This window comes from Mauremys mutica, chromosome 1, assembly GCF_020497125.1.
Source record: "Mauremys mutica isolate MM-2020 ecotype Southern chromosome 1, ASM2049712v1, whole genome shotgun sequence".
NCBI classification, from domain to species: Eukaryota; Metazoa; Chordata; order Testudines; family Geoemydidae; genus Mauremys; species Mauremys mutica.
This window is the reverse complement of record NC_059072.1, coordinates 57,782,437-57,809,264: the sequence shown is the minus strand read 5'-3', so window position 1 is coordinate 57,809,264 and position 26,828 is coordinate 57,782,437. Positions and strand designations below refer to the sequence as shown.

The window sequence follows — 26,828 nt, the reverse complement described above, 5'->3', positions numbered from 1 at the left end:
AGAGAGAAGGATAGTCAGATTGCGTAGCAGGGTTAGGTGGGTTTCCGTGCTAAGCACAGCAATTGCGCACGGTCCCTTACGTAACTGTCAGCTGGGGATTCCCTAGAGGGGGTCACTGTATTCAACCATTACACAGACCCCTGCCGCCGTTCCAACGCGCCTGGGCTGCCGTTGCCGCAGCTACTGAGGCTGCGGCTGCAGCTACAACGGCGGCTCCTCACAAAATGGCGGCGCCCATGGAAGCGGCAGCAGCCCCATTTTGTGCCCACAGAGCTGTCAACAAAACACGGGACTTGGCCGGGGCAGAGACCCAGAAGGCGGCGGCGGCGAAGCAACGTTATGGGTAGCGAGGGACTTCACCAGCCCCCCGCCCCCGAGAAGAGACTTTCTATAAAGCGTGCGCGCATTGCGCGGGGGAGGCGAGCAGCGGGCGAAGCGGCGATTTGAGTGCTGGGACCAGCCGGCAGCGAGAGCTCTGCGGGGACCTTCCGGAGCTGCGGCTCCGTGGTCGGGGCGATGGTCCTGCCGGTGCGATCCGGGATGCTCGGCAGCAAGGCGCTGCCCTGATCTCGCCGGCGGGGCCGGGGAGGTTCCCCGTGGGGGATAGGTCTCGGGCACTGGGTGTGCACTGCGAGCGGCAGTGGGGATGGGAGCGGATTTGCTGTCTCCTCCTGGAGACCTTGTTCCGGGCTCGCTCCTTGCTCTTAAATCTCTCCACTCTTGAGCTGGTGGTTGGCAGCCCAGTTTATGTAACTTTATTGCTGTAGGAATCTAGCAAACCTGCAAGGAGCTGCAGGAAGATCTGGGTTCTTAGTTTAGTTAATTAGGTCAATTTCAGCACTTAATTACTGTTTGCTTCTTTTTAGTGCGTGCCTTTGGAATCGGCCTATTAGGTTGATGCTTCAGTTTACATTAGCTAACAGCAAGGTACAAAATGTCTGTGTTAGACTCTAACCCGTGACTCTGACATCTTAACAATATGTGTTGTTTTAAATTTAAACAATGTTTTGATCTTTATACTTTAATTTGGTATAGCTAGGTTCCATTTCATATGGTTTTGTAACTAATGTTTGCAATATTGCAATGCTTTTTATTTGTTATAGTAAAAATGTAGCTTCCTCTGGGATAAGCGATGGGGGATGGGTTGGAGGCGGAATTAAATTAAATTAAGATTTTACCCAATTTCTCTAAAGGTGACTTTTGTCTAGGTGCATTGTTCATGGTTCTGAAAGGCAGATGCTGTCTTACTGATAGTAGAAAGGGTTTGTTTGTTTTTTAATTGGAATTCTGAATATACAGCAATCACTTGAAATGAGTGGTGTTCAAAGGTTATGAAATATCTCCTAGTGTGACACATTAAAAAGTCATAGATCAAATGTAGGTAGAAAGAACAAAATACCACTGCCTTACTGTAGCTTTCCTTCATTATTATTATTGTATGGTTCTTATAATCGTAACTTAAATTGATATAAAATGTAAAATAAATCCTAAACTACAAAAATTGCTTATATTATATGTACAAGGCAGTTGATTTACTTTAATTTTTTATGTTAGTATTATCTGTGGAATCAATGTTTTTTAGATCATGCAGATTTAATGATTGATCTAGGATTATTTACACAGTAAAAGTTGTTTTGTTTTGTTTTTTTTAAGGGGGTGGGGAGACAAGTTTAATTGTGAAACAAAATCCCCACTGCTCTACATCATCGTTCATTAGTCATTTTGTCTGAATCTCCACTACTATGTTGTGCTTGCAACCTATTTGTCCAACTGCTGCTCTCTACAGGCCAGGCCACAGCAGCATTTGTTAGCATGCCACTACTCTACTGTGTTTCTCCTTTCTGGAGGGTGAAATGTTGTTCACCTCTTCTCACTGTCCCTTTTCATCCTTGTTTTTGCTACTCTTGCTGCTTGGAAATGTTAGTTACTGCTAATCAGAAATGTAATTTTGCTAGCCAAATGTTGATAGGAACTACTATCTCAGTAATTTGTAAATTCTTGAAATTGAAGTGCTAGTGTATTTTCTCAGCTAGTATTTTTTGGTAATTGCAGCCCATTATATGGGCTAGAGAGGGCAGTTATATAGTGCATTTCTTAAGTTGTGCACACAGTACTGTGCAGTATAGGATGAAATCTTGGAAAGGAATACGGTAACCATAATTGTGGGTTGAGCATTTGGCTACAGGAGAAATAGTCAGACTCTTCACATGACAGTCAGATATATTTCAAGCATTTTTAGTAACAACACATGTAGAAGTGTTGGCGTTAACATCAAGACTTCTATGTTTGCACAGCTCACAATTACTGAAAAGTGTACACTCTCTAACAAGGGGTATTTACTGAGCAAAAGTATAGAATACTTGCCATTTTTCCTTCCCCCTACGTACTATTTAATGCTTTTTAATTCTTTATTACACTTTAGAGTACTGGCTGTTTTAAAGAAGACATTACTAAAGACCTGCAGATCATTGATAAATATCTTTACTGAACTGTGCAATATTATCCTATTTAAAAAAAATTGGGGCTCTTAAGCATATACTGAATTTTAATGTACCATGCTTGTTTTATCATATTTAAAGTGGAAAAGAACCTGCAATATGATGGCAGGTCTGTAAATTCTTACCCATGAGTAGTCCCACTGAAGGTGCTGGGACTCTTCATGTAAGTAGGGGTTTGCAGAATTGACCATTTAAATAATCACAGTAACAAATACCATCATCTCAAAACTAGTCAATTTGAAAACCTTGGTTTAAGTAAATTCAGGAATTATACTTCCTAAATTCTCCTAATCTGTTTTCTACTTTCATATTTTTTTAAAAACTAATTGTTCATTGTAGTGTTACTGTGTAAAATTCTCCCTCCATTCCTCCCCACACACAAATAAAAGGAAAAACTCACTATATACAAAGTCTTGTTGCATGCAAGTAAACTTTTAAAAAAAATTCTTGTTGTTATATGTAACAATATGTACTTACTATTAAATAGTAAGTACAAAATTTTCAGACTTTTTTTGAAAAACAACTTTTGTGTATAACACAATCAAAGCAAAAGTACTTGCAGTAAGTAAATTCAAGACTACCATACCTGTAATGCAAAGATATTAAATCTGAGGCCCTGAATGATGTGAAAGTGGTGATACTGTGGTAAATATATCCGGGGAACGGTAGAATTCAGAGATTTGCATATGGGATGGCCAACTGGTACAATTCTTAAAAGAAATACTCAGTTGCTTACAGTCAATTCATTTGCTTAATCTCTAAAGTAAGCATGACTGGCCACTGTGAAAGCATTGCTTTGCAATTACACCTGAGTTGGTCTGGATTGTTTGGTGGTAGTAGTAATCTTTCTGAAGCCATGACAGCTGTAGTTAAATTTAATCCTGGTACTGTACAGTGTTATATGGGGGACTAATTTCTTATTGCGTGTGTGAAAGTTGAATTGAAATAAGAAATTGTGGGGTAAATTCTGTATTGCTGAATGTGTTTCTGATGAATGTTAAAAGAAGATGATTGGGTTATGCTTCGAGCCAAATTTAAGGGTTATTCTTTTATTTATTTAGAAATTTTATACAAAACTAAAGACCAATAAAATGTTATGTTATGGGGTGGTGGGGGGAATGTCCACTGGAACTTTCTAAAAAACTAACAAACATTTCCCCCATAGTATTTGAAGTCCAGATGTTCCAACATCGTACTAGTGTAAAAGATCTCAAGATTGTGGATTGTCCAGTTTTCCACTAGTGGTCCATGAAACATTTGTTGGTCACGTGATGCTGGTTCATCTTTCTTGTATTTCCACCTATTAAACAGCAGTAAAAGATAGCTAAAATACATTAAATGTTCTCTGAATAAGCAATTGCTGTGGTTAGCAGAGGGATTTTATGTAATTGTAAATGAAAAGGGAAGCAATTCCTGCAATCACAAATTCAAGGCTAGGTGGTCATGAGACAATTGATGATGAATTTCAGCCTTATCCATACTATGAAAAGAGTTGAGAACACTGCTAGTTAAGGGAAACATGAAAGCGAATCTGACAAAAAGACAACTTAATAAAATTGAACTAACTAGTCCAGTCTCATTGTTCAAGCTGATTTGAAATGCTTAAAATAGTGTCGCTGTATGGTTACCTAAGGGCACTTAATTATTTTTTAAAATTACTGTATGACTTTTTAAGCTATTGTCTATTAGGCTATGTAATATATATTCGGTATTAACTGTTAGCAGGTTAGCAAAGCTGCACTGAAGATGCTTAGCAGGCTGCTGTATTTACCTGAATAATGTGGTAGTACATGTATAATTTTTTTTTTCCAGCTAAAGGAAAAATCTCAAACTTATTCATTGGTCAGATAGTAAAGAGACACTACCTCAAATATCATACTGTCTGAAAACATTGTACTTACTGTAGTTACAAGTTACACTTAAGATTACCAAAACTGAAAGAAGCTGGTGGAAAAAACATTTTTCTTTGTTTGAGGTTCACTTTTCACATTTGATAGCACTTCGTGTATAGTCAGTTTCGGATCCTCTTTCGTGCACTAGCCCGATGGCATCACTCTTGCACTGCTCTGGGAGGAGCACATGGGCATGCTCTTCTCCAGATACTTCACTTGTGTTTATCAGTCCCATAGAAACAGAGCTCCTGCTATTTCTGAGTTTTGAGCCAGGAGGGTGTCTTCCTTATGATTCTTGCTTGAGAATGGTGGGCGTAAACAGGCCCAGGAGGCAACTGGAGCACAGGGACAGGAGGAATCCTGTTTTCCACCCAGCCTTGTGCACAGAGCTAAGGAGCAATTGTTCACTCCCAGAGACTCCCTGGCAGGTCTAGTGGAGAAGTTGTTCAGGAGTTGCTACTGTACACTTTGTTTCAGTTCTGCTGAAGAGGCAGGCTGGTGGAGGGATCAGAAGAAAGGGTAGGCCTGAGTATATTTGGTGGTGCTCTTAGTTATTGTCTCAGGGTCTGCAGGGACTTAGTAAGATAGCACTGCATATGTTCATGCTTGATTCATGTTCTTAAGGCTTTGCAGTTGTAAATGTTGTAACTTAGATTCTGGAGAACAGCTTTCTGGTAGCAGATTTTGTGCCCCCAAATCAGACTATGCAGGGACTTACCTGTAGTGTGTGCCATGATGCAAATAGAACTGTGAAGTCATTTTTTTTGGCAAGCTTGAGTTGAAAAGTATGGTCTTTCTCTAGATGAAACTGCTTTTAGTGTCATTTCATCCTTGAACAGATTACTCTAATTTATTAATTAGTTTACAAATGAGAATTCTTTAAAGCTACAAATTTCACTTGTGTATGAAGACCATAAAAGTGAAATATGCTTGGCTCTGGATGAACCCCCTGAAGGTTATTTGTTCTAGTATATACATTTCAAACAATCTGGGCTCATTCTTCACTCACCAGCTTAACTTTTAAGAAATTGTGGGTCAGACTTTCCCTCCATACCACCAGAGCTTGCTGAATTCTTATAGCTCCCATTGTCTTTAGTTGGAGATAGTGGTGTTTAGCACTTCTGCAAATCAGGCCCTGTGGCCATAATCAGATATATTTATTCAATATTTTTAATGTCAAGCTTGCAATACTGTACAGTAGTTCAGGGAGAATTCCATTTCTAAGCACTGTCTTCAGGAATTCTGGAGTACAATCTGTCCCTGGGCCGAAATTTATTTATTTATTTCAAAAGCAGTTTATTTCTAAATTTTGCTATCACTGAAACCAAGTTATTTGTTATGTGTTTTGTAAGAACAATTCTGAGAGGCATATTATGTGTCATAGTGGACAGAGCCCTGGTCTGGTACTCAGGAGACCTGGGTTCTATACCTGCCACTGGCATACTGTCACCCAGCAGGCCTCTCCCTGCCTCAGTTTCCTAATCTGTAAAATGGGGATGATGATACTGACCATCATTGAAAAGCACTTTTAGTCTACTGATAAAAAGCACTATATAAGAGCTAGCTATTATTGTCAAAATTACTTTTTTTTTGCATTAAAAATTTAAGCCTGTAAGCTGGAAGGGCTGACTAAACATCAACACTAGATATAATTACACACACACAGATTGCCTTGGAAGAATGTTAAGGTTTCAAAGTCAAGTGCATGAAGGTTAGGAAATGGCAGAATTAAGATTATCTTAATTCAGTCCCCTTGTGTATATGCATTATATGATCATACATACATTCTCTTCCACAGGACCACCCCCACATTCAGTTCACAGGGTGGATGGTGCTCAATGACTGACCAGTTATTCAATATTTTGTTTTATCATTGTTCAGTGTGTGGGCCCCATGCTTTCTTACCTGCACAGAATTCAAATTAAGAAACACAGTAAAAGAACTAAACAAAGAGCCACCTTGGCTTAACAACCATGTAAAAGAAGCAGTGAGAGATAAAAAGACTTCCTTTAAAAAGTGGAAGTCAAATCCTAGTGAGGCAAATAGAAAGGCGCATAAACACTGCCAAATTAAGTACAAGAATGTAATAAGAAAAGCCAAAGAGGAATTTGAAGAACGGCTAGCCAAAAACTCCAAAGGTAATAAAAGTTTTTTTAAGTACATCAGAAGCAGGAAGTCAGCTAAACAACCAGTGGGGCCCCTTGATGATCGAGATACAAAAGGAGCGCTTAAAGATGATAAAGTCATTGCGGAGAAACTAAATGGATTCTTTGCTTCAGTCTTCACGGCTGAGGATGTTAGGGAGATTCCCAAACCTGAGCCGGCTTTTGTAGGTGACCAATCTGAGGAACTGTCACAGATTGAAGTGTCACTAGAGGAGGTTTTGGAATTGATAAACTTAACAGTAACAAGTCACCGGGACCAGATGGCATTCACCCAAGAGTTCTGAAAGAACTCAAATGTGAAGTTGTGGAACTATTAACTAAGGTTTGTAACCTGTCCTTTAAATTGGCTTCGGTACCCAATGACTGGAAGTTAGCTAATGTAACACCAATATTTAAAAAGGGCTCTAGAGGTGATCCTGGCAATTACAGACCGATAAGTCTAATGTCGGTACTGGGCAAATTAGTCGAAACAATAGTTAAGAATAAAATTGTCACACATAGAAAAACATAAACTGTTGAGCAATAGTCAACATGGTTTCTGTAAAGGGAAATCGTGTCTTACTAATCTATTAGAGTTCTTTGAAGGGGGTCAACAAACATGTGGACAAGGGGGATCCAGTGGACATAGTGTACTTAGATTTCCAGAAAGCCTTTGACAAGGTCCCTCGCCAAAGGCTCTTACGTAAATTAAGCTGTCATGGGATAAAAGGGAAGGGCCTTTCATGGATTGAGAACTGGTTAAAAGACAGGGAACAAAGGGTAGGCATTAATGGTAAATTCTCAGAAGGGAGAGGGGTAACTAGCCGTGTTCCCCAAGGGTCAGTCCTCAGACCAATTGTATTCAACTTATTCATAAATGATCTGGAGAAAGGGGTAAACAGTGAGGTGGCGAAGTTTGCAGATGATACTAAACTGCTCAAGATAGTTAAGACCAAATCAGACTCTGATGAACTTCAAAAAGATCTCACAAAACTAAGTGATTGGGCAACAAAATGGCAAATGAAATTTAATGCGGATAAATGTAAAGCAATGGGAAAAATAACCCCAGCTATACATACAATATGATGGGGGCTAATTTAGCTACAAGAAGTCAGGAAAAAGATCTTGGAGCCATCGTGGATAGTTCTCTGAAGATGTCCACGCAGTGTGCAGAGGCAGTCAAAAAAGCAAACAGGATGTTAGGAATCATTAAAAAGGGGATAGAGAATAAGACTGAGAATATCTTATTGCCCTTATATAAATCCATGGTACGCCCACATCTCGAATACTACGTACAAATGTGGTCTCCTCATCTCAAAAAAGATACTGGCACTAGAAAAGGTTCAGAAAAAGGCAACTAAAATGACTAGGGGTTTGGAACAGGTCCCATATGAGGAGAGATTAGAGGCTAGGACTCTTCAGCTTGGAAAAGAGGAGACTAAGGGGAGATATGATAGAGGTATATAAAATCATGAGTGATGTTGAGAAAGTGGATAAGGGAAAGTTATTTACTTATTCCCATAATACAAGAACTAGGGGTCACCAAATGAAATTAATAGGCAGCAGGTTTAAAACAAATACAAGGAAGTTCTGCATGCAGTGTACAGTCAACTTGTGGAACTCCTTGCCTGAGGAGGTTGTGAAGGCTAGGACTATAACAGCATTTAAAAGAGAACTGGATAAAGTCATGGAGGTTAAGTCCATTAATGGCTATTAGCCAGGATGGGTAAGGAATGGTGTCCCTAGCCTCTGTTTGTCAGAGGATGGAGATGGATGGCAGGAGCGAGATCACTTGATCATTGCCTGTTAGGTCCACTCCCTCTGGGGCACCTGGCATTCACCACTGTCGGTAGACAGGATACTGGGCTAGATGGACCTTTGGTTTGACCTGGTACAGCTGTTCTTATGTTCTAAATCCTGGTGTAAATAATTATTTCCTCATAGGCTTTTCTGTGGCACTCATTAGGATAGTATCTAAGTGCTTCACAGACATTAATGAATTTATTTTCATAACACCCTAGTAAAGGGATATTATCCCCATTTGTAATGGGGTAAATAAACCCCACATTGTGACAGAAAGGGTTAGAGGACTATCCTGGGCCCAGCTAGCCTCACCCAGCCCCACCCCTCCAAGCCTACAGAGCATGTTCCAACTGGAGACAGGGTTGAAAAGGGAGCAACCCAGTTGAAAAGGAGGAAGTTGTGGAGGAGTGCAGACCTATCCTAAAGTCTTCTGCCAAAACGGAGTGGAGAAGCCTCCCTGATGGAACAGGACTGAATGTGGAGCCCAGCTGGGGCTGGCAGTTTGGTTTCCTTTTACTTTTTTCCTTGTCTAGGACCAGAAACAGAAGGAAGCAGTGGTAGGAAGCGACCCAGGGAAGGTAGCTCAGAGGGCCCCTCCCAGAGCCCAAACACAGCTGACCTTCCTAGGGTCATGGGTTGGAGCCTGGTGGAGTGGGTGGGCCTGGACTCCCCTACCACTACCCCACGACCAAATGGACGCTAACCGCTAGGCCCCCGCAAGAACCCCATTACACCATTTCATAGAGCAAGAACTGAGGCCCAGAGGCCTCAATGCACACAGGGACTTTGGTGCCTAAGTCCAACATTTAGGCATCACTGATATTCACAAAAACTACTGATGCCTAATCTTGGAGGTACGTTTTTGTCAGCAGGCATGTGCAAAACCACTGAAGTCCTGATGGTGCCAAGCTGCTTAACATGCTAGCTCAGGACTAAATCCCAATGGGATTCTCAAGATAGGTGTTCCCTTTCTTACAGGGCCAAATCCAGTTGGTGTGCTTAAAGCACTCCTAACCCACACAAAAAAGACTGCTGGGGTTGAGGTGTCCCTCCATCAATCTTCCATGATACCCAATAGCCCATTGGTTAGGGCACTCACCTGAGATGCAGGTGAGCTAGGCTTTAATTCCCCCTCTGCCTGGCTTGAACTCAGATCCCCCATCTCCCATGTGAGTTCCATAACCACAGGGCTATTGGCTATCATAAGTTGGGGTCTCTCTCCAGGTCTATCATGAGAAAGTGCTGACCTGACTTAGGTACCTAACCAGAGGAGAGGGTTCATGTCTGAGGGAGGCATCTCCTTCCAGCCTGTCAATTGTGTCCAGGTGTCTCTGTCCCTAAACCCTGCCCCTTCCTGTATGCTTCACTCCTGGCTAGCTTAAGTGGCTTCCTGCTCAGTATGTTGACTTCTTTGAGTCCTTTTCCTAGGCACCTAGCTTTTCCTATATAATGCATGGGGATCTTGTGTGCCTAAGGTGGGGCTTGGAAAACCCCTGGGAGGCATAGGAGTTGGTGTTACAATGTCCAAGTCTCCTTTGTGAATCTGTCCCAGAGAGATTAAGGTCAAAAGTGCCCACTAATTTTAGGTGCCCAATTTGAGATGCCTAGGACCTAATCTTTCAGATTATTTAGTATTATGTCACTTTATGTTCAAAGCACAGCTCCTTTTGACTTCATTTGCAGTTGTGAATACTCAGTACTTGTGCAAATCAGATTCCAGGGCCTCAAGTTGGGTACCAAGAAAATGAGAACACAATTAGTGGTCACTTTTGAGTTTTTGGTTTAAGTGGCTTGAGTGGCATCCCACAGGAGCTCTGTGGCAGAGTAGAGAGAGAAACAAATTCTCCAGGGCAGCATTTAACTGCTTTTAAACATGATTACCTTTTTCTTCTTGCAGTCCCCTGATTCATTCACTACACACCTAACTTCTGCAACAAATGAGGTAGGGGTCCTACAGGCAACACTCTTCTTCACTATACAACCCCGATTGAGCCCCAGAGCACAGTCCAAACTCTATTTTTTCTGTTTATCTGTTCCTCCTTGCCCCACAGGATTCTTGACCCAGTCTCCTTTCCCAGCCAATCTCATTCTTTGCTGTGCCCCCACATCAGCACCCAGTTTCATGCCCCCTTTCACCAGCACCCAGACTCCTTGTCCCAGTCCTTTACCTTATCCCAGTGGCAGTCCTGCCATTTCACGTCCACCTCTTCCCACCCCACCTCCCTGCAAGTCCAGCTCTTTGTCCCCTCTGTGTTCCAGTCAAGCATCCTTCTCCATGCTCCCTGGATGCCAGCAGGGGGAGCACTGAGCACAGGAGAGAGTCTCTCTGCTCTCTTGTGGTGCCCAGTGCCACAGCAGTCACCAGGAGCAATTACAGGGAAAGTCCCGCTCAGACCTCACAGCTGCAGGTTCGAGCATGCTCAGGGTAGACAGGATTTTTCAGAGAATTTAGCTGCTAACTTCTAACAAATCTCTGCTGACCAAGTGCAAACTGAGCCTTTTACAAAGGCTCATAACTTGGCCTAATTTGCTGTTCCTGTGGAAAAACTGCCTAAACGGTCCATCCTTAACACAAAGGCAAGCCCACTGTCAAATTTCAAGTCCCTGCTCCAAAGCATGAAGGTGTTAGCGCTTCTCAACTAAAAGGTTATAAGAATCTTTTTCACAGGGGCAAAACATATTTTTCTCTTATCTCATTCTTAGAAATGACTGAAACTCCTTTTCCTGAAACATTCCAAAACAATTCAGACTAGGGGAGATACTGAAAAATTTCAGCCAGCCACAATGGTTAAAGTTTGGCAAAGTTATAAGCAAAGAAAACCAGTTCTTATAATGAAAGCGTCAAGCAACTATAGGCAGAGATGGTGGCAGTGCCTATAATATTCAGTAAACAGCTCAATCCTGCAAACACGCATCTGAGTAACTATTCATGTCAGTAGTCATATGGAATCCAAAAGATAAATACATAGTTAATATAATACAGATTGAAGAAGCTAGTGTATTTTTTCTTTTTTAAATGAAGACTACATCAGTATATAAAATCCTGTTGCCTTAGTGGTCTTGCATGCCAGCTAATAAAATAGAAATTAAAAATGGACCATGTAATCTAGTTATTTCACAACTTTTAAGTAGATTTTCTTGATCATACCTCAAGAGCCATTTGAATTCTATTTGCACACACACTCCCTCCTCCTCTCCCCCCCCCTGCTTTTGAACCCAATTCTAAACATTTTTATAGCAACTAGCTAGGAAATACATTGTCTGAGAGCCTGGGACAACCATGATCTCTACGTGAGCAAAGTGAAAGTTGTGAATTATTGATCTGCAGACAAGTTTTTGCATGCACTTAAAAATCATAGGTATAGTGGTTATCCATGGATAACCCAGAGGTCTCTATTCTGGGAGGCAAGGCCACAGCCCTGAGTCTCAGCACGCTACAGACAGAAATTCCTCCCCAAATCTATGCATCTCTGAATCCATTTAGTCACTCATCAGAAATAACTATGGTTTTTGAGACAAGAGGCAAGATCATCGTCTACTGTAAGTCAGCATTGTTCTACAGGCTTCAGTGGAGATACACCAACTGACAATTTGGTACAAAACCTTTAATGTGGGGTTAAGAAACGGCTTGATTTTTTTTTCAGTTTGTGGGAGGTGTACTTCAGAAAATCAGGCCCTTGAATTTGTAATATTGATATGGCTGGTTCTAGATGAAGTAACAGTATCAGTATTACAAATTCAAGGGCCTGATTTTCTGAAATACACCTACATAAAGTAGATCTAGATGAATTAACAGAAGCAGATCCCCCTCCGCGCCTCTTCATACCCCTGGAGAAGGCACCATCAGTCTCCTCTGTGCATGAAGCTCACTCCCTTTAGGCTGTGGTGGCTTCCACCCTTCATCTGCAATCTTAATGAGCCCACTGCATGGAGGTGGAGTCAAAAGGCAGCTTTCAGAGCAGAAAGAAGAGGCAGGTGCTTTGGGCATTGGAGCTCTGGCACTAGAGTGAGAGCAGTAGATGGGAAAATGGTGACTGGGGCAACTACTTGCTGTGTGGATCCTGGGAAGAGTGAGATCACAAGGATGCTGCAGAGGAACACCGAAACATGCTGGGCCTTAGGATTGAATTTTCAAGTTTAAAAATGGTCAGGCCACAATTAACTCTTTACATTCTTGATACAATTAAATGTTAATCAGCAGTACTCACATCTTCTCTTGAGTATTTCAGTTCTCCCTGTGCTGTTGGCTTCTTTTATATTTTTCTTTATTCAGCTCATTCTTTCTTCCATGACACTGACTTCTTACATTCTACAGTGCTGCATATTCATTTTCCTTCACTTCCCATTTTCCCCCCTGCAAAAGGCCCTGCCCTGACTGTTATTTCACTTCTGTTTACTTTTCTTCTCAACAGTTAATTCCAACCGCCATGGAACCTTCCGATTCCAACATTCCATTCCTTTTCCTTCTTTTAAAGAGTCATCACCCAAACCATCTACCTATTGCTCAGACAGCAATAGAGAGGAGCAAAAAATCACTTTTTTTTTAATGTATCTTATTACGCATGGATCAGTCCAAGAGACCTGATGCAGAAAACAAAGTTGCACCCCCTCCCCTTCCCCCCACACACTTCTGCAACAGTTTCCTTGTAAATAGCACCAAAGAGGGTGGTGAAATGAGTTGATTCACCTACTCCTCTGCTAAATTCTCCCTTTAGCTCCACTTGGCCAGTCACAACCCACACTGCATTTTAGAAGGGGTGCACCTGGCTGGTTAGCTAACTGCATGCATTCCTTCAGTGCAATAGGAGATACAACTGTCATTCTGTGGTATTTACAAGGAAACTGAAGTAGAAAGTTAGATTTAATTTTAAGTGCAAGACCCTTGTGGGATGGACAGAGAATATACAGAATTAGTCAGATGAAATATTTTGGCTACAATGATCATCGCTACCATATTTTTCTCAAATCAGACTATGCATGCTCTCTGTCTGTACACCCTAGAAGGTGGTAGTATTACACAGCACCTAAAATTTGAAATATATAGTCCTGGGAGGGAGCTCAGAGACAGGCTGACATACTTGCTGGTAGTCTTCCAATGACACTTTAGAGGCCTTTGTGGATTGGAAAGTAAGCCTTAGTTCTTCTTATACCTCAACATTAACATGAAAGGATCCAGCAGGATCAATAGAGTTTCTGTACATTTTTAAATCTTGTGCATTCTGAGGTCTGTGCATATTTGACTTGAGTATAGAATCTAAAGCAGGGGTGGGCAAACTACGGCCCGCCAGCCGATTTAATCTGTCCCTCAAGCTCCTTCTGGGGAGTGGGGTCTGGGGCTTGCCCTGCTCCAGCTGAGGAGCAGGGTTGGGGGCTGCTTTGCGGGCGCGTGCCACAGCAGCGGCATGTCCCCCCCTCTGGTTGCTACCTTTAAGGGCAGCCAGGGGGCTTAGTGTGCCGCTCCTGCCCCAAGCACTGCCCCCGCAGCTCCCATTGGCCAGGAACTGTAGCCAATGGGAGCTGCAGGGGCAGTGCTTGTGGACGGGGCAGCATCCGCCTGGCCGTGCCTCCATGTAGGAGCCAGAGGAGGGACATGCTGCTGCTTCTAGGAGCTGCTTGAGGTAAGCGCCACCAGAAGCCTGCAGCCCTGAGCCCCTCATGAATCCCAACCCGCTGCCACAGCCCTGAGCCCCCTTGCATGCTCTGAACCCCTTGATCCCAACCCGGAGCACCCTCCTGTACCCCAAACCTCTGATCCCCAGAGCCTGCATCCCGAGCTGGAGCCCTCACCCACACCCCGCACCCAGCCTGGAGCCCCCTCCCACACCCTGAACTCCTCATTTCTGGCCCCATCCCAGTGCCCGTACCCCCCAGCCAGAACCCTCTCACACACACACCCCCGGGACCCAACCCCAATTTCATGAGCATTCATGGCCCACCATACCATTTCCATACCCAGATGTGGCCCTCAGGCCAAAAAGTTTGCCCACCCCTGATCTAAAGCCTGCTCATCCAGGTGTAGTATGCAGGGTTGGAAGAGATGGACAACAGGTCAGGTTGCAGGGTTGGCTTAAAGCAGTCAAAATTAATTAGTTTTATACTTTCCAATGTAGGACCTATCTTACCACAAAAAAATTATGTTCATTATTTGAAATGGAGTAGGGGATAGGGGAAGATGGAAATGAAAATGAAGGAGCAAAACTAAGTTATTGATCCTTGTTTTAAAAGTAAATATTACAGACTTCAGCTCCAAAGACAAAGTTGATGTCCTCCAGCCCAGCTATTGTGCTTTCCAAGAAACTGAAAAACACTGTAAAGAGGTAGGTTTTATAACTATATTTCCCTTTTGTAAGAACCTGAACTGGGAGCTCTGAAACAGCTCGTCATTCAGCACTGCAAGTAAAATCAAAAGAACCAGATGCTTCTGAATTGCTATCACTAAACTGGAAGGGAAGTAACAGTGGTTTGACGTCAAACACTGTCAGCAATGCCTCAGAAGCAGATAACTTCTTTTAAGATTTTTTATTTTACTTAAAATGCTGAGAAACTTACAAAGCAACTATCCTGCTGCAAATACCTCCTTAAACATATATCTGTTTTAATGCCTAAAAAGCACTCAAAATAGCTAGTGTGTATAATTCCTTAATTTATACCATGTCCTGCCCTCACACTTATCTGTTTTATTCACCTGTTGTTATTCTCACATGTTTAGGCCTTGAACTTGCAAACATTAAAAAATGCTCTTTAACTGTACACATGCGTAGCCTCACTGATGTAATGGGCTATTCATGCATAAAGTTAAGCATGTATATGTTTGAAGGATGAGGGCCTAAGAATGTAAGCACTTTGAATCAGGGACTATCTTCCTTATGTGTGTGTATAGTTCCCAGCAAAATAGGACTCTGGGGTGTCTAGTTGTTATCCCAGTATAAGTAACTAATGTTTCAGGACTCCAAGTTAAGTTATTTGACAAAATAAAGTGTAAGAGGAACCACAGCTGGGTTGTAGGGTGGTTGGAGGGACTCAAGAGAAAAACAGCATTTTAAAACCCCTTCTCATATACTTAGCTGCACTATCAAGTGGCAGTGTTTGGCCCTTTGACTATATTCCTACATTCTGCTACACCTACATATGGAACTCTTTAACATTGACAGTATAGTATTTGTAATTGAAAGAGACTATTGGTCTATATTCTGTGCCTAAAAGGCAGTCCAGCTTCAAAAGGAATAATAGCAGTAATAGTCTGAGGAAGAAACAATTTAATGTATACTTTTGAAAGGCTGATGAATAGGTAAAAGTTGTCTGGCTCTGTGGATGAGGGAAAAGCAGTGGACATGTTATTCCTTGACTTTAGCAAAGCTTTTGATACGAACTCCCACAGTATTCTTGCCAGCAAGTTAAAGAAGTACGGGCTGGATGAATGGACTATAAGGTGGATAGAAAGCTGGCTAGATCATCGGGCTCAACGGGTTGTGAACAATGGATACATGTCTAGTTAGCAGCCGGTATCAAGCGGAGTGCCCCAAGGGTTGGTCTTGGGGCCAGTTTTGTTCAATATCTTCACTAATGATCTGGAGGATGGCATGGATTGCACCCTCAGCAAGTTTGCAGGTGACACTAAACTGGGAGGAGTGGTAGATATGCTGGAGGGTAGGGATAGGATACAGAGGGACCTAGACAAATGAGAGGATTGTGCCAAAAGAAATCTGATGAGGTTCAACAAGGACAAGTGCAGAGTCCTGCACTTAGGACAGAAGAATCCCATGCACTGCTACAGACTAGGGACTGAGTGGCTAGGCAGCAGTTCTGCAGAAAAGGACCTAGAGGTTACAGTGGACGAGAAGCTGGATATGAGTCAACAGTGTGCCCTTGTTGCCAAGAGGGCTAACGGCATTTTGGGCTGTATAAGTAGGAGCATTGCCAGCAGATCAAGGGACGTGATCATTCTCTATTCAGCATTGGTGAGGCCCATCTGGAGTACTGTGTCCAGTTTTGGACCCCACGCTACAAGAAGGATGTGGAAAAATTGGAAAGAGTCCAGCGGAGGGCAACAAAAATTATTAGAGGGCCGAGGCACATGACTTATGAGGAGAGGCTGAGGGAACTGAGATTATTTAGTCTGCAGAAGAGAAGAATGAGGGGGGATTTGATAGCTGCTTTCAACTACTTGAAAGCGGGTTCCAGAGAGGATGGATCTAGACTGTTCTCAGTGGTACCAGATGACAGAACAAGGAGTAATGGTCTCAAGTTGCAAGTTATCCTGAAAGTTAAGTGCTTTCCACTGAGGAAGTGAGAGATCTGAGAGGATCAATTGGATGGATGTTTACCTACTCATGGATTTTTAAGGGTACGTCTACGCTGGCAGAGTTACATCGCCGCTCAGAGAGTGCTGAAGGGAAACCGCTGTTGTGTGTTCACACTTAGCTGCCTGCGCAGTAGTGTGTTCACACTTGCAGCACTTGCATCGGTATTCGGAGCAGTGCACTCTGGGCAGCTATCCCACAGAGCACCTCTTCCTCTTCTGCCACTCAGAGTTGTGGGAAGGTGGAGGGGGTCACGGGGCATCCTGGGTCCTGTCACAGTGCCCCGTGATGCATTGCTTTGCATCCCAGCAATCCCTGTGCTTCCATTCGCATTTGGCACCATCTTTCAATGGTTTGTGTACTGCGCGCTCTGCCTCTTCCATCTGCAGGAATGGATCCTGCACTATTGACCAATATGCTACTCGCTCTCATGAACATGTCACGAGTGGCAGTGGAGTTATTCCTTAAACTACAAAGGCAAGCGGAGTTCTACGTTGATCTCGCCACATGTAGTAGCTACAACACGAGATTGCTTGTGGCATTCACAGAGGTGCTGACCACAGTGGAATGCTGTTTTTGGGCTCGGAAAACAAGCACTGTGTGGTGGGATCAGAGAACTTTCGGAGGAGGAAAGCCACATTCGTGGAACTGTGTGATGAGCTCACTCCACCCCTGCAGTGCAAGGACACAAGAATGAGAGCTACCCTGTCATTGGAGAAGCGTGTGGTGATTGCACTGTGGAAGCTGGCTACTCCAGACTGCTGCCGATTGGTCACTAACCAGTTTGGAGTGGGAAAGCTGACTGCTGGACTTGTGTTGACGGAAGTTTTCAGGGCCATTAATCACATCCTGATCCGAAAGACCATGATTCTGGGAAACATGGATGACATTGTGGATGGCTTTGCACAAATGGGCTTCTCTAACTGTGGAGGGGCAATAGATGGCCTGGTGCCAGAATTGGAATATGCATGCCACCTAGTACATTAATCTAAAGGGGTATTTCTCTATGGTTCTCCAGGCGCTTGTGGATCACCATGGGCATTTCAAGGACATTAATGCAGGCTGGTCAGGAAAGCTGCATGACGCACGCATCTTTCGGAACACTGGCCTGTTCCGGAAACTGCATGCAGGGACTTTCTTCCCAGACCAGAAGATCACCATAGGGGAGGTCGAAATCCTCATTGTGATCCTGGGAGACCCTGCCTACCCCTTAATGCCGTGGCTTATGAAGCCATACACGGGGCAACTTGACAGCAGCAAAGAGCAGTTCAACAACAGGCTGAGCAAGTGCAGAATGACTGTTGAGTGTGCTTTTGACCATTTATAGGCCCATTGGCGCTGCCTATATGGGAGGTTGGACCTGGCCGATGACAATATTCCTATGCTTATAGCCTCATGCTATATGCTCCATAATAATTGTGAAGGGAAGGGTGAAAGCTTCACTCAGGGCTGGACTACTGAGGCTCAGCACCTGGAGGCTGAATTTGAACAGCCAGAGACCAGGGCTATTAGAGGGGCGCAGCGTGGGGCCAGAAGGATCAGGGATGCCTTGAGGCAGCAATTTGAAGCTGAAAGCCACTAATATTTGTTGCTATGCTTGGGAGTGCAGTGCTTGTAATGCTAGGAGGTGATTGTGATTGGTGCAGACAATGCACTGTGAAGATTTAAGAAAATTGCCTGTTGCTTTGCAGGGCTCTGTTTGCTTTCAATTAATGGAATAAAGATTGCTTTCAAACCAAAACAATTATTTTATTAAAAAACAACAACTGGAGGAGAGAGACAAACAAACACATCAGCACTGTGGGGGATGGGGAAAGGGAGGGTCCTAGGAGAAGGTGGGGTCCCTGGACAGTTAAAGATTTGTGTATGTCCAGGTATCATATGCAACTTTGTCCTCTGGAGTACAGTGCAGAGGGTACTGTACTTCAGCAGGGCTAAACTGCAGAGAGAGGGATGTTGAGTGCAGTGGGTACTGGGAGTCCGCAGGGCTGGACTGTGATGGTGTGACAGATTTATGTTACCAATCTGCCTGAGGCATCAGGTGATCAGGCTCAGGCTGCAGAATCATTAGGGGAGGAGATGATGGAGAACACCAAGTGACTGAGTTTTAAAGCTTTATTAATAAAATAACAAAATAACAGCGCTGAGTGAGGGGGCTCCCAGCATCACTCAAAGGAAGAAAGAAAGCGTTAGTGCCCCAAGCTCTAACCCACTTTCATACTCACACACGCACTACCAGGGGATGGCCAAGCCTGGGTGTAACGTACGAAGAAGGGGGAAGAGGTGGACGGGAGTTCTCTCCTGTGCACAGGTCGTCCAGGGTCCGCTGTTGATCTCCGATTTGCTTCAGCTTTCAGGAGGGTTTTAAGTCCTTGGCTCTTTTTGGGGTGTTTCGTTCAGGGACCTCTATCGCCTGTGCTCTTTGTACAAGTCCAAACTGGCTTTCTGCTGCGTCCTGAGCTTTCCCAAAACACACTAGCCTCAGGGATGCAAGACACTGTTTTCCCCCTTGCTGGCATTCACCTTCTCGCTAGTTTTGCAATCTCCTGCCCAGCTGACCCCCCACAGAAGCAGAGCGGTGGCAGCACACTCAGGGGCAGAGGTGGAACGGAGGTTAGCTGGGGCAGGGTGGGGAGCGGCCGGTGGGTGCTCTGCACCCACCAATTTTTCCCTGTGGGTGCTCCAGCCTTGGAGCACCCATGGAGTCAGTGCCTGTGGTCCTGCCACTCCTTCAATTCTTGTTTTATGGCCGCAGAGTGCATCATGACATCACGCAGAAAGTCCTCTTTAGTGCTTCGTGGCCGCTTTCTAATTCTGCTCAGCTGTTCAGCCGACGATAACAAAGAGGGGGGCTGGGCTCCATGGTCATATCTGTGAAGCCAAAATACAACATTTTACAGAAGCAGTATTGTTTCCAACACAGAGACCACTGATTCAGTGATTTAAAACACAGCCACTGTTCACATACCTATCACTAACTGACTGACCCCTGGCAAGCATACATGAGCCACAAGACACCCAAAATGGAGAATAACCAGAGGGGCAGGGGAAATCAGTGTTCCAGAATGATACTGTACACTGGGCACATGGCTCTTGGGGAGAGACAGCACTGTAGTGGGAGACTTATAATCATTATTGTCTCCCACATTTTCCACAGGCTGTGTTAATTATGGAAGATATCTCGGTGCTGAGGGTGAGCAGGGAATCAAGGGAGGGTCTTCTCCAAGACTGCAGCTTTCACCCTGGCCCTTATGCAGCTTGCCTATGTGCAGCAATGGTTCTCCCCCACCCCCAGTGACGGCACAATGGCGTGGGAAAGTTATCCTTAATGGGGCAAGAAACAAAGCAGCTCTGCCAAAGAACCTGCAGCAGATTGCCCAGTATCTCCATGAGAGTTTTGAGGAAATCTCTGAGGCAGATTCCTGTGAAGTGAGGGGGTCAATCCGCTGTTCCGCTGCTTAGACTAGGCATGCAGTGGTATGCGCATGCGCATCAGTCAGACACAAGCCTGCTTTCTGCAACCCTCCTGCCCCCAACAACTCGCTTCAGCGATTTCCAAAAGCCACTTACCAGGGGCCTCCTTTCCTGTTTGCACTTCGCCAAGTTCCAACAGCTGTGACTGGCTAGTTTCCTCTGGGGTAGAGAAGAGCTCCTGGCTGCATACATCTCTGATCTCCAAGTCGTCCTCTGCCTCTGGGTCCCCTTCTCCATCCTCATCCAAGATTTTCTCCTCCTAGTTCGGTCTACTCTTGACTGGCACATGAGCCACAGAAGTATCCACAGTGGCCTTTGCAGTGGAGGTGGGGTCGCCACAGAGTATCGTGTCCAGGTTTTTGTAGAACCGGAAGCTTGTGGGCGCAGCACCGGAGCAGCAGTTTGCCTCCTGCACCTTGCAGTAGGTGTTCTGTAGCTCCTTCACTTTGACCCTGCACTGCAGTGTGTCCCAGGCATGGCCCCTTTCTGTCATGAATCATGAAATCTGTAGGTATAATTTCTACGGCTGAAGCGCAGCTGGGACTGGACAGCCTCCTCTCCCCAAATGCTGATGAGGTCCAGCAGCTCAGTATTGCTCTAAGTGGGGGATCGCCTGGTGCGTGGAGCAGGCATGGTTGCCTGGAAAGATGCACTGAGACCACTGCATACGTCACTGAACAAACAGGAAGGGGACTTTCAAAATTCCCAAGGAATTTAAGGGGTGGGGAATTTAAGGCGTTGGTCACCTGAGGGCAGGACAGTAGAGTTCAAACTGATGAACAGAGAGGTGAGAACAGGCATTGTGGGACACCTCCCGGAGACCAATTGCAGCACTGTAATCGACCAGGGTGTCTACACTGGCACTGTGGCGCTGTAACCCCCGCACAGAAAGCTGTATGCCTCTCATCGGGGTGTTTTTTTACAGCGCTGCTACTGCGCGGTTTTTGCACACTAAGTAGCTTGGCAGTGTGTACACCTCGGGAGTTACACTGCAGAAAGCTGCTTTACTGTGTAGAAATTTGCCAGTGTAGACAAGACCTAGAAGTAAAGGGAAAGTGGCAGATGGGTTGGGATGGTCAAATCATGTGAGAATAAGACCTGTATGGGTGCTGGTTAATGAAATCATCTGTGGAATTGAATGAAGAGTAGTACTGATCTGCTGGAGACTTGCTTAGGAGTTACGGTATACTTTTAATGCTGTATTCTGCTTTCACTAACATCCTGCTTAACTTCAGTCTTTGTGTTTATGAAACAACTTAATGAGAATGCTGTTGTTGGAATCACTCTTTTGAGTAATTTAACATCCATAAAGGATTGTGTGTGCAATTAAGCATTTCAAGGATAATTTCTTAAAATGAAAAGGCTGGCTTAAAATAATATCTTCTCTTGCAAGAAGGTGTGTAAATTCTAAGTGTAAAGTCTGGGACAGATGCCCATTATCCCCATCTGACTATGATCAAGTTCTGTATATATAAAAAGATAGTAGCTGTAAAGAGTAAATATTTTTATAAAAATAAAGTGTATATCTGCTATATGTCCCGCTATGAGGCTAATACACATGGTACATTTTTAATGTTTACTTTAAAGGAATACAGGGCTCGATTTTTCCACTGCCCTTCAGATTGTGTACTTATTTACTAGTAACCACAATAGTCTCCCCGAGGGGAGGTGCACTGTTCCTGGAGGTACTGCAATACCAGGTCAATGCGTGAAGTGGATGGAGCAAGCTCCTATTCCATCTTCCTTTTCTAAAAAATCCTTTAATATATAATCCTGTGCAAAATAAGCTACCTTTCTGATTTGGTAGCACCTTGCACAGGTGTAAGTGATTATATAAGGTGTACAGCAATGAAGAACTCAGGGCCATGATCTTGAAGGAAATTATTAAGCAAATCTTAACTTCTGTAAACTTCTGCAAAGTGTTATTTGTATTTCTTTAAGTCTAGCATTTCATCTTTAGTTTAAGAAATAATAACTTCCATTTATGTGGCAAAGTAGTTAAAGCAAGAGCCCTCTGCTCCTTCCCTAATTACTGTAATAGCAATTAACTGACAAACACATATTGGTTCATACTCCATTAAAAACACAAGGTAGAGAAGGTTTTCCAAGTGGGAAACAAACAAGTCATGGGAAGGATGACACTGCTCTTTAGTTTTCTTTTAAAAGAGTTTCCATTGATCTAAAATGTATAAATTTGTAGTGCACTTAATAATACAATAAGTACCACTCAACCATTTTTAGAACATATAGTCAGGAAATCAGTCTTTTTCACCCTTTGTTCAAGAAAACATTCTCTATTTATAAGAACTTTGAAAATGATAGTCACCAAGATGATACTTAAGAAGTTGTATAAAGTTTGTGATATAACTTAAAAACAAACCAACAAGGAACCTTTGCAATGTTTCAGTCCCTGAAAATATCCTTGCAGTACCTTGGCTATATCAAAATACTACTTATGGCCATGGAGAATGCTATGAAAGGTGCCAACTATTATTTATATGCAAAAAGTATAGACTAGTTACAGAAATAACACCAGGTTAGTATATAAAACTGAATGTTAATGGACTGCTGCAGTTAATTAGCTCAGTGATTTGCGCATTGGCCTACTAAACTCAGGGTGGTTGTGAGTTCAATCCTTGAAGGGATCTGGGGCAAAAATCTGTCTGGGGATTGGTCCTGCTTTGAGCAGCAGGTTGGACTAGATGACCTCCTGAAGTCCCTTCCAACCATGATATTCTATGAATTCACAATTAGAGCAGTTAAGAATCAGGCATAATTTAAGAGTGCAATAAGATAGTCTAAATGGATGCTATACATTAAAATTTGTATTTATGGACTTAAAGGTTATTTTGTAGTTAAGATATTTTGCTCCCTCCATGCACCTTGTATCAAGCTCACTGAATTTGTGGTCTCATGGAAGAGGTAAAAGCAGTTGACAGGACTGGAGCCTGTAGAAATGGCTACCTTTACTGAATTGGGACAGCTCCATCCTTTAGAAATTGCTGCTCATCAACTTGAAATTGGGCTGAAGGACTCAGCAAATACTGTCTAGCACCATCAATTCCTGTGAGTGAGAGACTTCTTCATGGAACATTATTTTCATGGGCTACAAAACAAAATCTTTTTGGCTCTGAGGTGCTGAATGGAAGTTTGCACAGGGGTAGGAATCAGGAGTTTATTTTAATCTCAGATCTGCCATAGACTTTTGTGTAACTTGTGCCTTGATTTCCCCATCTGCAAAACGGTGATATTTTCCCATACCTCAGCAATATTTTGAGACTTATTTCAGTTATATCTATAAAGTGCATTGAGATCAGATGGAAGAAACTAAGCTAGAGAAAAATTTTCATATTATTTCTCTATGTGAAACAACCTGAAGGCCCTGACATCTTTGAGGTAATTTTTGGAAGCCTCTCCACCCTTTGGCCTTTTCTTTACTAGAGAGAAACTGACTGTTTGATGAGCCATTCTACCAGAATGCTTTTTAAGCAGCTCATGTGCACATGCAAAAGCATTTTAATCCAACTAATTAATATATTCCAGGAACATTTGACTGAAACTTGTTTTCAGCAGGTCTAAGGACCATTTTATTTTCAGCTGTTTTACTACTAGTGTGGATACAAATTAGCCAAACAATTCATCTAATCATTTTGCTGTTGTCCCACAGAGTGCTGGTGGCTACTTGAAACTCCCAAAATGCACTGCTTCTAGGAGCTGGTCCAGGAATTACAGGCTAAATACTCTGACACAGACTATTTTAACGGATTGGTTTACATTATACATATCACTTTCTGTTTGGAGCTAGGTGCTGCTGACTAACATGAAGAGGAAGGAGAGCCTCCTCCTGCAGCTCTGGTTCCTGTGTCCCCTACACACCACTACTCTTCCCTTCTGGAGAGAGGTTTAAAGAGCTGTGTCAGATCTTCCAATAGATTTTTAGATAGGGGAGGGGCAAGAAAGGAGAGGCTCTGCTGGACTGCTCATAATTTCATAGGATGCGTAGGGAAGGATGGAGCAGAGCTGGGCTCTCTCTGCTAATCTGTTTACTCCCTACTTGTTCTGTGAAAAGTGTGTCAGACCAACAGAGCCACTTCCTTATCACCCATCCCCTTGTAAAATGGATGGTTTGTTTCCTTTGTAGCTCCTTACCTTACCTCAAAGGCTGCATGGAGGGGAGGGGGAAGAGAAGAGCAAAGGGCCCAGAACTGCAGCTGGGAGTTCCTGGGCTTTCACTCCTCAGTCCTAGGTAAGTAGGGCCTGGAAGGCATTAACATTAGCAGGGGGAACAGGTGGCATGTGTGTTTTTTGGGGAGCATGGAAAGATAATGCATTAATTGAAGGCGGCTGGCATGAATTGGGCAGGGGGAGAACATGACAATAGCATAAACTTTATGGAAGGGCTGCTTTAATGGTGGGTTTCATTAATTGTCTTTGGGGCTGCCTGAGCTGCTCCTCTCTCTCCTTATATCTCTCAGCAATGTGGGCAGGACAGGGGTGCTTCCAACCCACCCATCTAATCTCCAAATGACTGAAATGTGTGATATCTGTGTCATCTTCTTCAAGTAGTGTCCCTGTGGGCGCTCCACCATAGGTGTGTCTGCGTTCCTGCACTGCTGGAGAACTTTAGTAGCAGCGTCCATTCAGCCTGCACATGCACTGCCTGCCTCCCTCCAGTGCTCTGCCACAAGGCTAACCAGTGCTGCGTGGGCAAACCCTCTTCAGTTCCTTCTCAACCATCCCTGGCTAAAGACAGAGCTTTAGCTGTCCATTAGCAGATTGTTAATCTCTTCAGAATTGTTAATTTTAGCTAGCTTTTGGAGCTTCCCTTTCTTTCCTTTACTCCCGTTATCTTTTATTTTGATGTTAATTTAAAAAAACACAAAACTTTAATTTGAACTTTGTTCTTTTCTTCAACCCCCTGTCTGGGGATCCCACTGGACAGGATATGCCCGGCTCCCAGTGCTTCAAGAAATGTCTCAGTTGCAAGGAATCTATCCCAGTGACTGACGAACACACTCAGTGCGTCCCCTGCCTGGGAGAGAAACACATCCCACAGAAGTGTGGTTTTTGCCAGCAACTGAAGCCCAGTTCAGAAAGGATAGAGAACTGAGATTCAAATTCCTCTTACTAGAGGCACCCTTCAACTATCCGAGCTGTACCAAGACCCCAGACAGTGAGAAACCTCACTGCAACTCTACCTTTAAGGGAAGTGAGCCTAAGAAGACATCTACGAGCCACTCATACAAGGCCTCTAAGAAAATTGCTGTGAGTTCCCACAGTGAGTCCCGATCAAGCTGAAAGGAGTCATCGGTACTTACTGGGCATGAGAGACATAGAGAATCCTCCCCAGGAAAGGCTCCTGTGGCACGGACATTGACATCGTTACTGCCTGCGGCACACCAGGTACTGACAGACCATACCCTCAGGTCGGTATCACTGACTCCTTAGGAACAGACATCTCATGACTGACGATCACTTCCGGTACCAACACCTTGGGCACTGCTGGACCTCCGGTACGCAACAGACCTTTTGGTGTCTGATAACACCGGATTCACCTCTGCTCAGTGCCAGGGCCCCCGTACTGAGTTCATCTAGTGTTCCTGACTCATACTGTGCACCACCTTCTTCATCCATTGAGTCAGATAGTGAGCAAGAGGACGTGGTTTCCTGCTGTTTTTCTCACCCTCCATATGGTGCCCAGTTCCACTATGGACCACAACCATACCATCCATCTGATCCTCAGCCTCCCGGTATGGGCAGCCATGGTACCAATCATCGGGCTCCTTCTCTTCCCACCTTCTGAATGGTCCTACTGCAGGGGTCTCAAACTCCTGGCCTGTGGGCCCTCTGTGGCCCATGAGCCTCCCCAATGTGGCCCATGGGGCTCCAGCAGTTTTGGGGGTGGGTTTCTCCCTTGGCCCCACCTGCCGCCCCCAGGCTCTCCCCCCTCAGGGGCCCCAGTCCCCGGCAGCACAGCAGAGCTGAGCAGCATCTGCCTGCTCACTCCAGTGGCTGCCGGCCCCTCCCTGCAGCCCAGGGGTGGGGCAGGGCTGTGCCTCCATGTGTTGCCCCCGCCCCGAGCGCCCCTGCGGCCAATGGGACGCGTGGAGGTGGTGCCTGGGGGCAGAAGGGTGTGGAGGCCCCCCAGCCCGCCCCACCTTGGAGCCCAAGGTAAGCGTTGCACCCCCTAACCCCCTCCCAGAGCCTGCACCCCCACACCCTCTCCACACACACACACCCTTCCGCCCCCAAATTCCCTCCCAGAACCTGCACCCCCTCCCCACACACCCCCAGCCCCCAAATTCCATCCCAGAGTCTGCACCTATGACCCCTCCCCCACCCAAACTCCCTCCCAGAGCCCAACCTCTCACCCCTTCTGCACCCAAACTCCCTCCCAGAGCCTGCACCCCAGTCCCCTACCCCAGACCTCCTCCCCCACCCAAACTCCATCCCAGAGCCTTAGGCAGGTGGGGGATGGAGTTTTTTTGGGGGGCGGAATTTTTGGGGGGCGGGTTCTGGGCAGCATGAGTGACATTGGCCCGCTAGGAAGATTTGAGGACTGGCACTGGCCCTAAGGTAAATTGAGTTTGAGACCCCTGCCTTACTGGAATCCTTGGCAGGTTCATAGACAGCATGCCTCCCATAACTCCAGCGTGGCCTACCAGCAACCAAGGAGACATTCTCCAGCTGCTGCATTGAGGGCATCTGAACCCCCCT

General features: G+C 44.5%; 1 long non-coding RNA gene and 1 pseudogene across 1 annotated transcript; one reads left to right on the top strand and one right to left on the bottom strand.

Annotated features, from left to right (window-relative positions):
- Positions 1–26,320, top strand: LOC123378552. The gene is made up of 3 exons (XR_006582662.1): positions 1–927; positions 24,253–24,357; positions 25,054–26,320. It is a non-coding gene; the product is annotated as an uncharacterized LOC123378552 (long non-coding RNA).
- On the bottom strand, positions 21,775–21,902 carry LOC123362318 (annotated as a pseudogene).
- Positions 26,321–26,828: the final 508 nt, after the last annotated feature.